The following is a 13,297-nucleotide window of genomic DNA, read 5'->3' as shown; positions in this document are numbered from 1 at the left end:
TGGAGGCTGATCTGAGGCCATGCAGAGCCAGCCCTGGGAAATGCCGAGACCACGCTGGCTCCCGTCTGCTCAGTCCTCAAGATCCAGAGAGCGACCAAGTGACTCCCCAGCAGCACAGCTGGACTCGGTGTCCCTGAAGCTCGAATGTGCGCAGGAAGCCCAGTGACGCTGTTCATCTTGACTCCAAAGGCCCAGCGACCAGGGTTGCAGATCCGGCTTCGCACAGCCCCTGGGCTGGGCGCCTGGAGCTCCGGGTGGGCAGGGAGGCACTGCGGACGGGGTCTGGCAAAGGTAGACACCATTGCCAGCACCGGCTGGTCCTCCCCTCACACAGCTCCGGCCACCTGTCCTCCCGCCCCACCAGCTGGGCAGGCCGGACGTGCTGAGCCAGGAAGGATCTGGGGAAGAGGAAGAGAGCACACCTCCACCAGTGACAGAGGTCTGGAGGGCGTGCACCCCGCAGCCTGGCCGTGGCAGAGCTCGGGGGTGTTTCCCCCGGCCTCCGAGAGCCCCCAGCTGGACGGCTGCCCCCGAACCTGCCGGATGACAAACACGCCCTCTGTTGGCATCCCCACCCACACACTTCCTCCCCCGTGTCCACGCCTGCTGACGCCGTCTGGAGTCTCTTTCGCCGCGAACTACTGGACTCAGGTCTTTGTTTCAGGGTCTGTGTCTGGGGCAAGCCAGCCGGGCTCTGGAGAAGGCGGGCGCGAGCCGGCTCTGTGTCGGGGCTCCCCGAGATCCTCGCCGCGGGCGGCCGCCCACACAGCCAGTCCATTGGCCTCTCCGGCGGGCTGTCGAGGACAGTGTTAGGTCCACACTCGCGGAGCATGGGAGGAATGCCAAGATGTTCCAGCAACCCGTTTTTCATAAATAATACACGTGTGTGGCCACATTACATATTCAAAGCAGCAGTCAAGTGGTCGAGGATAATAATCATTTATTCTGTCAAATTTCTTCAGAATGAATTCTGGGACATCAAACAGAAACGTTATCCAGTCGGAATTACGGGGAATGAGCGTGTGCTTGTCGCGAGGGTGTTCGCAGGGCTGCCCCGCACAACGAAGGAGGGTGAGGCCCGGGGTGAGCTTGAGGGGGTGCCACGAGGAGCACCCCGACATCCGCTCAGGGAGTGACAGTCACACGCGTTTGTTTTGCAAGGACTGCCGGTGAAACGGTGGGAATTGCAACGCTCTTCATTAACGTGTTCTGATGAGCACGTCAGGGCAGGGTGGCTGCCCGGTGACTGCTGCCCGGTAACCGCTGCCCAGTGACCACTGCTCAGTGACCGCTGCTCAGTGACCGCTGCCCGGTGACTGCTGCCCAGTGACCGCTGCTCAGTGACCGCTGCTCAGTGACCGCTGCCTGGTGACCGGTGACCGCTGCCCAGTGACCGCTGCACAGTGACCGCTGCACAGTGACTGCTGCCCTCCCGTCTGCATTCGCGGACGGGGCGGTTTCGTTCACCATCTTCCTCGCTCAGCGGAGTGTGGGGCCGGCCGGCCGGCAGTCTACGGCTCCTGTTTCTACAGAGGGGGCGACCTGAGCATGGCATGGCGTGGCATCTCCCGGTCTGGCCGGCAGGCAGGCGGAGGAAGGGCCAGCAGGAGGACGTGGGGTCGTGGAGCCGTCTTGGAACGTGTCCGGTCCTGACCGGCCGGGTGGGCGGGTCCTCTGGATTCCTTGGCTTCACGAGCAAACTGTGAAAGGCCCCGGGGTCCGGGAGCGGGTCGGCGTCCTGGTCCAGAATCCCGGTGGTCTGGCAGCTCTGGCTACGAGTCTTGAGGCTACAACGTTCACACTGTGTGATCCTGGACAGCTACTTCCCCTCTCTGGTCCCGTGCCTCGGCTTGGCCAGTGAAGGTGGCGATGATGGTGTCTCTCCTTCGGAGGGTGGGTAAGAGGACTGAGCGAGGGGATGGCGGGAAAGACCGTGAAAATACCTCACTGGGAGGAAGCTCTTGTTGCAACTCTCACAGCCATCAAACCGGGTGCTTCCAGGGGGCCCTGTGCTCTGCTGACCGTGGAAAACACCCGGTCAGTAGAAAAGAACTCCACGTCCCTCACACTGAAGCACAGGACACGACCCTCCTCACCCCACCTCCTCAGGTCAGACCTGCGTCTCACCTGCGGCCGCCGCGTGCCAGGCAGAGCTCCGCCCCTCAGCACCTCTGTCCACACCCTGCCGGGCTGGGCACTGTCCGGGCGTGGGGAGTGGGGCAGGGGGCCCTCTGCAGCCAGGTGCACTCTGGTGGCAGTCCTGGCTTCACCGCGTGAAGCCTTGACCCTGCTTTCATACACGGGGCTGCCCGTCCGGGGCTGTCTGGCACACGCACGGGTGCCCTGAAGGTGTGCGGGGCTGGCATCGGTCATCCCGTAAGCGGGGCCTCTGCCGTCACAGACGTGCAGCAGCTCTGAAGCCGCAGGGCAGGCAGCCGCCCCTTTGCCTCTGCTGCCGGCCTCTCTGTTGACTTAGGCGGAGGGAGTGGCGGGGGTGGGGGACAAGGGGCCCCCGGGCTCTACAGGCCTGTCCCTGTGGCAGGGGTGGGGGACAAGGGGCCCCCGGGCTCTGCAGGCCTGTCCCTGTGGCAGGGGTGGGGGACAAGGGGCCCCCGGGCTCTGCAGGCCTGTCCCTGTGGCAGGGGTGGGGGACAAGGGGCCCCCGGGCTCTGCAGGCCTGTCCCTGTGGCAGGGGTGGGGGACAAGGGGCCCCCGGGCTCTGCAGGCCTGTCCCTGTGGCAGGAGATGCCTCCTGGGACCTTCTCTAAAGCTCTTGGCTTCTGTGGGGTTCTCTTCGCGGGAAGTCACAGAACCCCCGTTCTAAGCGGCAGGAACACAGAGGGTGTTTTCCGGAACGTCCTCCTGGAAGTCCAGCAGGAGGCCTGGCTTCAGAGCGGTCTCAGCTGGGAGGCCTCCAGGCGCGCCGACTCCACCAGCAGAAACGGCAGCATCTCCAACGTCGAAACCAAGGACGCCGTCCCGGAGAAGGGCGCGTGCGAGCGAGCGAGCGTGCGTGGGGCTTCCACGGCCAGCACTCAGGAAGCTGCTGCTTCCCAGCCCGGCCCGCCGTGGGGGTGGGGGGTGGCGCCCCCCCCCCCCCCCGGCACCACAGGGAACTCCAGGCTGAGGGGCGGATGCAGGAAGCAGGCCGGGCTGGGGCAGGGCGCAGGGGACGCTCCCGCCCACCGCGCAGCCATCCGCGGTGCCCAGCGGACTCCGCTGGCTCTCCTGCCACCTTCCCTGCTTGGATGGCAGGTGGTTCAAAGCCAGGACCTGCCTCCTTCGACAGAGTCATTTTAAATTAAGTCCACAAAGTGAATATCAATGTTTTATTTCGCCGTGACAGGCTGTCAGCACACTTAAGGAGTAAAAGTGATGGCGGGTTTTTTGTGGTGGTTGCCGTCGGTCTTCTTATATATTTTTTGGCATCCCCTCACACAAACATCAAAAATTCTCTTTGTACTGGCCCCGTAAGAGACTTTTTCCGAGAGAAATGTAACATCTAGAGACACCCGGGGTTTTCAGCCCTGGCAACAACAAGCCCAGCATCCTCAGAGCACATCAAAGCGCGGCGGCCCCGTCTGGCCGCGACCCGCAGTCACAATATTAAGAGCAGTAACAATTAAGCGCTCCGCGGAACGATGGAGACAGCCACGTTCGTCGCCAAACAGCACTAGCGTCCCGCTTGTAATTACCAGACCTGCGTCTCTGCTTCCCGAGTTCAAAGTTCCCGGGAGCCGTGCTGAGCCCGAGACGGGCCGGGTGTGGGGGTGGGGCCCGGGGGGGCCTGTTCAGCAGGAACTGCTTTCAGGGCAGGGTGGGGGTCCTGGCTTTGTCCCAGGGAAGTGCTGACGCTACAGGAAAATCTCAGAGAACCCCTCTGGGAGGGAAAACAAGCCACCCCGAGGTCACCCACCCAAGAGCAGCCCTCCCCTCTGTGCCACTCGGGTGACGGCCTGGCCTCGCCTGGCAGCCTCGCTCCTACCGTTGATGCTCCCTTTGGGGAGACGCTGTCAGGAGCCTGGCCTCGGTTTTAAAGAGAGGAGATGCCCTCTTTTCACGGATGTCCCCAGCTCATACGCTACAAGACGTTCTTCAGACCCGCAGCCTCCCCCCCTCCCAAGCAAGTCCCGGACAGAGCAGGGGGGGTGTCCTCCCCTTCCCAGCAGCCCCTTCCCCGCCTCGGCGCTCAGCCTCCGGGAACGTGACCGGGCAGCGTCCGCCCCTCACACGGCTCCAGCTCGCACACCCGTGGGCCCCTGCCTGCACACCTGCCTCCCGTTAATGACAGGGCCCTTGAAGGTCAGAGCTGCATCGTATCTGGCCCTCGACAGGCCCCAGAGCCTTGTGGCTCCGGACTTTGAATAAAGCTGTCCCACTCGTGCGTCCAGAGTCCCATTTTCCTCAGCGCCACACCTATGAATGCCGCTCCTGGTGTCTCCAGCCCAACCCTCTCCTTCTGCCAACGAGGCCTGCCCCTCCTTACCCCCTGCAGGGGAATTGAATTTGCTTTTATGGTCAAACAAGACACAGGCTAATCCGTTTACAGAGTGAGCTCCTTCAAACATGAATCCTTCGCCGTGTCAACTGTCTTGGGGACCGTCACAGACACGGTGCAGGCTCGGGCGAGTCAGAGCGCCTGGGACGACGAGGGCGTCGTGCACGGTTTCCACGAACACACCTGTGGTGAGGCCAGGGGCCGCGCCACCATCAGGGCCGGGCACACGCAGGCTCCCATTCGGTTCAGGCAGACGGTAAGGAAACTGCAGCCGAGCAGTGGGGGGCCCTTCCTTCATTCTAGCCTCGCACCCGGCTGGCTGGCGAGTGAACACACACACACAGCGGGAAAGCACTTCCGTTCAGGGCTCCCAAAGCCACTGACTCGTCCGGGTTCCTAGAATCAAAGTCCCCCGCCCGTCTCAGTCACCCTGGTTCCCCATCGGCCAACGTGGCTTCTTACTCTGCACAACCGGCTTCTCCCTCCTTCCCTTTCCTCTTGGCTTCCTCCCCCTCCTCCTTCTCCTCCTCCCCCTCCTCCTCCCCCTCCTCCTCCTCCTCCCCTTCCTCCTCCTCCCCCTCCCCCTGTTCCCCCCTCCTCCTCCCCCTCCTCCTCCTCCCCCACCCCCTCCCCCTGCTCCCCCCTCCTCCTCCTCCCCCTCCTCCTGCTCCCCCCTCCTCCTCCTCCCCAACCTCCTCCTCGTCCTCCTCCTCCTCCTTCGCCTCCTTCTCTTAATACTCTTTTGGCTGGAAACCCCTCTTCCAGCACACATTAGCATGACAATGGCCCATCCCAAGCAGGAAGGTAATTAGCAATTTCAGACCAGCAGCCATTTTTAACAATAAAAGTGAGCAGATTCAAATAACACAAATTTTACAAACTCGTTTGCCCAATAACACCTGTTCCCGGGGTGGCCTTCTCCGGGCCTGGGTCCACCACCCTCACTGTTACCATGGAGAAGCTGTTACATCACGCATCGTTCCCTTCCTGCTAAAGCACCATTCCGGGGTCCTGCGGGCCGCCCCCCGAACGGCAGGAGCTGCTCCCACTGCAGGGTGTGCTGGGTGAGGCCACCACGCGTCACTCGCTACGTGTCCGGAGAGCACTGTCCAGGTGCGCTGTCCCCCACAGCCCGATGAGATCAGCCGGCCCCACAATGCGCCCGCCTAGGACGCACTGACCATGAGATGAGGGAGCTTCCGCTCGGGGCCTTGTGGGGGCTGACCCAGCCCCAGAAGACCGTCTTAGTCTAGGGAACAACGGTGTCAGACGGCAGAAGTAAACACAGCCTTGCCCTGGTTTTAAGAGAAGGCCGTCTTCAGCTTGGGAAACACCCCAAGGTGACAGCGACTTCATGCCCGCAAGGCCCGTGGCCGCGGCCATCACAGCCCCTCAGATGCCGGTTGCCACTGAATTCGGTCAGATGGTAGGGAAACAGCGCGGCCGAAAACTGGCGGGCCGTGCCTTTATTCCAGCCTCGCGCCCAGCCGGCAGGTAAAAATAAACACATGGGCACCAAAACCCACGCACACATTCTCCGGTTCCACCACCAGGAGAATCTTTTCCGGTTTTTCCTAGAATCAAGCCCCCCCCCCCCCCGCGCGCCAGTCTGAGTCACCCCTGGTCCCCATCTCCTCTCTCTGCACAGACTGGTTTGTCCGTCAGCACCCCACCATCTGGCTGTCTCCTTCTCCCTCTCCTCTCTTCCTGAAAACTTTTCTAACCCTAACCCTCCTCCCGCACATCAGTGTAACAAAGCCCCTTCCTTCCCAAGCAGGAAGGTCATTAGCGGTATCCCCCTGGGCGGCATTATTCACATGGGCAGCGCCCTTTTTAACAAAGTGAGCATAAAAATCACCTTTGACGAACTTATTTGCCCAACGATGCCTCTCCCACCAGCCACTGTCGGGCTCCTGGCTCCCGGTTCACCGTCCCCTCCCTCCACGGTTTCCACAGGGGGACAAGACTGAGCAGAGACCGTGTTCTCTTCCCTGGGAAGGTCCCTGCCACCAGCCGTCACCGACGAGCCCGCCTCGTTTCCCTCAGACAGGCCCGACTCCCTCAGGCGGTGACTGCGCTGCCACCTGCCGCCAGGGGCCTGCGAACCCTGCGTGTCTGACATGGTTCATGGTTTGGGGACCGCAGTCCCGGATCCTGTTACATCCACAGCCAGGGTCCTTTCCCGAGAAGGATAACGTTCCCCGCGGCTGACAAAGCTTCACAGTCGACCGTTAAAACGTAAATTTCCCCCAAAGGTCCATCTCCTTTGAATGATGGCACCACTAAGGTTGACTTTTAAAAAAAAGGGGGGGGGGAGGTTCTGAATGGAATGTTCCCAGATTAAAATATAGTTTCTATCTTTATTCACATGATAGTTTATCTCAAATAACATCTCCAAGCTACATTCAGGGAAGCAGATTCAGTGGCAGGCCGCATGATTTATCTCTCCGGAGAAAGACAATGAAAATACATAGAAAAGTCGTTGCCATCAGCACAAAAGAGGGAGGGAATTTATAGAACTGCAGCCTTCATCGGATTTGAAACCCGGGCTCCTCTGGGCCTCCCGCACGGCTCTGGCACTGGCAGGCAGAGGTTGACGGAGAGAAAAATGCGCCTGAATTCGCCTTCCCGGAATACCTGCTCTGCTGGCGTGTGCCCACCGGTGCCACACGCCACACTGTCCGTGGACCGGGGGTGCCAGTCTGCGCGAAACTCCCCGCAGATGGCCTCAGTCTTCACAGCCTCTCGGTCAGAGCAGGCTGTTACTATCTCCATTTTCCAGATGAAAATGCTGAGGCACAGAGAGGTTGAGAAACTTGCCTAGGGTCACCCAGCGGGTGGCAGAGCCCAGGGACCAGCTACAGCACTGGCTTCCTGGGTGGGGGTGGGGGGGCAGCGCTTTTATCCCTGTCCTGCCACCTGTGAAGCGGGGTGTCCCCTTCCACTCACACGGGACAGGGGTTCTGCATCTCGGAGACCCGGGTTTGGGGACACTTCTCCTCCCGTGGTCTTGATCCATCCCAGAATCATCCTTCAAACTCTCCACACTCCCTGAGACAGCGGGGACCCCGGGGCCCTCTGGAAAGAACCTGACAGGAACAGGAGGGGTTGTTTCCCTAGGAGACGGGCACAGCAGCCGGCCTTGGGGTCCCCTTTTCCAGGGCCGCACAGACCTTGGGTCTCATCTTGCAGCCTCCAGCTCAGCGCTCCCCCCTGAAGCAGCCCCTGCCTGAGACCTTGCTCATCAAGGCAGGAGGCATTGCGGGCTTGATTTACTTGGCTTTCTGCTCATTCATCTGAAGTCACCCGGAGATCTGCCCTGGAGAAATTCTATTGATTGTATTAGATTTGTTTTGTTGTCATCCTGATTCATATTCAAAACTGTGTTAAGTTCTGTGGGAAAACACCCATCAAAAGGAGTAGAATCCATTATTCTAGCCTGAAGCCTCCAACTATATAGTATTTTTTTTTCCTCTCACTCAATTCAGGAAGGAGCATTAACTAATTGGATAATTACCATGCAAATCAGGAGCAGCCAATCGGAGACTCCGCCCCGGCCGGAGGCAGACCTCCCAGGATCCGAGGGCAGGGGAGGGGGGTGTCTGCTTCCTCTCTTGATCTGTTGCTTAAATTGCCGTCTGGAGGAATCGCCCTCCCGGCTGTGTTCCATCCAAATTAAAGGTGTTTGCTCGGGAGCCCGGAAGAGGAGCAGGCCTGCCGTCTGCATCACACGGGGAATGAGAACGTATCGACTACAGACCTACAGACGGGGCTCCGGGTGCAATCACTCCTGATCGTGCGGGAGCGGAGCCCCAGCTGGGCTTTTGTTCCAGCAGCACAGCGTATCCGCCCACCTCTCTCCCTCTCTCTCTCCCTCCCTCTCTCTCTCCCTCCCTCTCTCTCTCTCTCTCCCTCTCTCCCTCTCATCTCTCCCTCTCTCTCCCTCCCTCTCTCCCTCTCTTTCCCTCTCTCTCTCCCTCCCTCTCTCTCTCTCTCCCTCTCTCCCTCTCATCTCTCCCTCTCTCTCCCTCCCTCTCTCCCTCTCTTTCCCTCTCTCTCTCCCTCTCTCTCTCTCCCTCTCTCTCCCTCTCTCTCTCCCTCTCTCTCTCCCTCTCTCTCTCTCTCTCTCCCCCTCTCTCTCTCCCTCTCCCTCTCTCTCTCCCTCTCTCTCCCTCTCTCTCTCTCCCTCTCTCTCTCCCTCTCTCTCTCTCTCTCTCTCTCTCCCCCTCTCTCTCTCCCTCTCTCTCTCCCTCTCCCTCTCTCTCTCCCTCTCTCTCCCTCTCCCTCTCTCTCCCTCTCTCTCTCTCTCTCTGTCCCTCTCTCTCTCCCTCTCTCTCTCTCCCTCTCTCCCCTTTTCTCATCACGGCGTGGTTGTTGCACACTGGTGACTGGTGGCGGTGCCCGCGTGAGCTGCGCAGAGACGGGGCGCGGAGCCCCGCCCACCCGCGGAGGAGACGGAGCCGGGCCCCGGAAGTCCTCCCTCCCCCGCTCCCGGTCCCTTCCAAGGGCAGACACCTGAGCAAAGGTGCCGAGGACCCGCCTTCCCCCATCTTCCACGAGGAGGGAGTCGCGGCTGGACTTCCGCTTTTCATCTCTCCGGGTCCGGGTTCGAGTCAGCCGAGCGACTGCTGAGCAGACAGACGAGGCCCGGGGGTCCGGGGAAGCTGCAAACGTCCTCGACGGTGAATCAAGTATTTCTGCTTCGCCAGGGATCCTCCTTAGCCTGCCCCCCAGCCCTTGACCCAAACGCCACCGAACAAGGCGTCACTTCGTGGAGGAGGAGCAGCGTGACTGAGGACTGGGGAGAGGTCCCCTGTCTTGAGCACAAGACAGCCACCCACCCCGCTCTTGGACAGGCGGCCTCCTGAACGTGGAGGGGCAGCTTCCTGCTCTGCAAGGGGCCGAGCCTGTGGGACGGCAGCTCACGCGGACTGGGACCCGGCTTCCCTGAAGCGAGTTACTGCAGCTTCTAAAACAAGGTGGAAGCTGCCCTTGGTCCTTCGAATCCACCATCACCAGGAGGAGTGTCCACCTCGAGGGAGCCCCCCCCCATACGATGGTGGTTTTGAAGCCGAGAAACCCCACCGGCCCACCCCCAGTAAAGATGTACAACAAGACACGCTTGGGACGCGAAGTGAGACCCTCCGAGAAGGAAACTGGCTTCTCGAAGCGGGAACACGAGCCGCCCCGGGTGGCACCCGGTGCTGGGGACACCTGCAGACAGACGTCGCCAGAGACAGCAGGCGGCAGTGACTGGGGAGGGGGGTGGGCAGCACCACAGCCGAGGAGAGGACGCCCTGTACCCACAGGCAGCCCGGGCGCCTCTGCACCCCCCTCTGGGACCTGCCAGGCCCCAGGAGGAGTGTGATCAAACCCCGCAGGCCTGAACCTTTGCAGGAAGAGCCTGGACGCTTCCATCCTCAACCCAGTACTGACGTTACTTCCCGAGACGGAGCTGACAGCCTGGAAAAATCAACACACGAAGCCATCGCAGAGGCAGGACAGGAGCACGCACGGGGCCCAGGGACACGCACACCAGCCCCGTGAAGGCAGGTGTCCTGGATTGATTGTGGCCTCGGAGCAGAGGTGTGACGGGCCCCCTGCCCGTTCCTGAAAACAGCGGAAAGGAAACAGGAGGTCCTCACATTGGACCTTAGGGAATCTCTCACCCCTATCTTGGTGACTTGAGCTCTCTCGATAGACAACTCATTCTTCCCACTGGGGTGCGAAAAAGCAGCTCATTGAAACCCGCATGGCCAGGGACAACCTCAGCGCCCTGGCCTTTAAATTATACAAACAGGATAGTGATGTGGGTGTTGTGAACTGACTTATACCCCCCCCCCAAAGCTCCTAGGTTGAAGCCTTAACCCCCAGGGGTCCTTGTATTTGGGGACAAAAACCTTTAAGGAGGTCGTTAAACTGGTTAAATGAGGTCACATGAGTGGGGCCCCGATCCAGTAAGACCGGTGTCCTGATCAGAGGACGTGAGGCCACCAGCGAGGCCCCCACAAAGCAGAGGCCACGTGAGGATGCAAGGCGCGGTGCCCACCCACAGGCCAGGAAGGGGCGTCGCACAAGACAGCCACCCACCCTGCTCTTGGAGGGGCAGCTTCCTGCTCTGCCAGCAGCTGAGCCTGTGGGGCGGCAGCCCAGCCCGCGCGGACTGGGACCCGGCTTCCCTGAGCGAGTTACTGCCGCTTCTAAAACAAGCCGGAAGCTGCCCTTGGTCCTTCGAATCCACCGTCACCAGGAGGAGTGTCCACCTCGAGGGAGGGAGCCCCCCCCTCATACGATGGTGGTTTTGAAGCCGAGAAACCCCACCGGCTCTGGACGGGCTGAGAGGTGGGAACAGAGCAGACTAGCGGGGCAGCCCCTGAGGTGGGGCGTCCAGCATTTGACTGGAAATGAGCTATCAGTACGCCGAACGCATGCAAGTCACATGCACATCAGCGCCTGACACCTCTCTCTCTCTCTCTCTCTCTCTCTCTGAAGGAAACTGGCTGCACCCTTTCCTCGAAGAACACCCCGCTGAGGAGGGACCACGGTTGGAATCTCCTGCACCTGCAGGCTGTGAGCCGCGGAGTTAAGGAAAGAAAGATGGGAAAACATTTTACAGCCACAAACAGAACACTTCATGGTTCGGATGTGAGCCAGCAGGAAGCTGCATCCACACACTCAAACACACACATTTACACTCCTGTTTCCTATTGAACGTGTTATTGTGAAAACAAGCCGCCCGGAGAGGCTCGAGGAGGAGGGGGGGGGGTCTCTGTCACGTTGGCAGAGAAACGGTTCTTGTTTCTCTGGTCCACAGTCTTCAGTGTGCAGAGCGTCCATGGGGCCAAGCACTCACCAGCCGTCCTGACGGCGGGCCGGGCAGGGAAGTCCCCGGGCCAGCGATGTTTCCAGCCCGAGGACCGCATTACACCAGGAAGGAGAGGAGAAGGCGTGGGCCGCGCCCCAGGGGAGAAGAAAACCAGATATTGGGGGGATACGTGGATCCGGATCAGCTTCGTCTTGTAGGGCTTTCTACCAAAGAGCAGTTACCGGGAATAAAAGCAGTGGCTTCCCTGGGCTAGTGTGGTCTGGCTGCCCCATGCTGTGCTCAGGGCTGTTGGGGGGAGGGTAGAGGATGCGGAGGGGGGGCTGGGGGGATGGGGGACGCTCAGACTGGGGACAGGGAGGTCTTTCTGCATTCCCACTATCTTTAGTTATTTTTTTAAGGAACGTAACAAATACCATCTTGATTCACAAGACAATCTGAGGTCAGAGAGTCTTGGCTAGTGGGGTCCTGTCTCCTCTGCTCCTGTGTGGCCTCCACAGCCACCTGGCCCTTCTGAGCCTCACTGTCATCGGTCAGACAGACTGCTAATGACATAGCAGTGGCCTCCCCTCCCAGGGCTGTGTTTAAGGATCACAGGGGTGGTGGCTGTTACTGCCCCCCCCCAGCACACAGCCTGGCGGGCGGGAGTCCTGAGGGGATGCTGCTGCTGTGACCACTGCCTCTGCGTGGAGCCCCTCACCTTCTGTGACAGTTTGTGCCTGGGGTCTGCTGAGCCCTGTCGCTGGGCTCCGGGGAGGGATTTGATCGGCAGCCCGGGGGAAGGAGCAGCTTCCCTGTCACTCAGGCTACCAGGGGCCGTGTCACCGTCTCCCAGAGCCTCGTCCTTCTGCCAGCTCCACCGAGGGCTTGTCCGGGTTCCCCGCACATAGGCCTCCTGCGCGGCCAGGTGTCAACACACCTCGCAGGACATTCACTGGGCTCTCGGGGCGGGGCTCCATGGCCAGGGGCTCCCCTTTGGACTCCCTGAGGCCGGTTAGCTTTGGAGTGACCGTGCTGAAGGCTTGTGGCTATCTATCGGCTTGGAGAAGAAAGAAGTGGGTGTGACCATGTCTACAGTGCCCTCCACCTCCCCACTGTTAGCATGCCTCCAACCATGGAAACCGGCTACATAAATGACTGTAAGATGAACACCCCTCAGCCCTTTAATGTGACGGGGAGGAGACGGGAGGACCACGGAAGATGCTCATGAGGGAGGGTGAGGAGGAGCCAAGGACAAATTATTCTGTGCCGCACACTAACGGTGTTTAAACAATGAAAATAACAACGGTGATTGTGTGGACACACCCAGAGGCACGTGATTTAAAAAAAGAAGAAAAAAAAAGACTGGGAGGGTTGAGGCGAACAGCATCGCTGTGTCCACCACGGGGCGGCAGGAACGCAGGCAGCCTCTGCTTTTCCCTCAGTGCTTCTGTGATGTCTGAAACGCTCAAGAGTAAATAAAAAAAGGCTTGTTTTCAAATCAGAAAAAAAAAAAAAATGCCAGGTATTGAAAGTGTGATAAAATTACCAAGCTGCAGGATAGAAACTAATTTCCTTGCCGCGGGGAAGGGGACAGCGACAGGTAAGCGTTTCCACTTCGCTGAGACGGCCACGAGGTCGAACTGACCGTCTGAACCACGGTCACGTGCACCGTGCACTGGCACCGAGTCCTTCACGCTGTTGTGCAACCGTCACCGTCCTGCAGAGCGGAGCTCCCCGCCCTCCCCCCCCCCCCCCAAGGAAAGCCTTTGCGCACAAAGTATTCACACCATCCCTGGCGGGTATGAGTGGCATCTCCCAAATGAATGCCGACGTGAGGCACCTTTCCATGTGCTTGTTGGCCGTTCGTTTGTATCTCTGCTTGGTAGTTTGTATCTCTGCTTGGGACACCTGTTCTAAGCTCTCTCCCACTTTTAATCTGCTTTCCGTGTTTTTGTTGCTGAGTTGTTAGTGTTCTTTTTCTATCTTCTGGATAC

This window comes from Saccopteryx bilineata, chromosome 6 (genome assembly GCF_036850765.1).
Source record: "Saccopteryx bilineata isolate mSacBil1 chromosome 6, mSacBil1_pri_phased_curated, whole genome shotgun sequence".
Taxonomy (NCBI): Eukaryota; Metazoa; Chordata; class Mammalia; order Chiroptera; family Emballonuridae; genus Saccopteryx; species Saccopteryx bilineata.
This window is presented reverse-complemented; position numbering follows the sequence as displayed.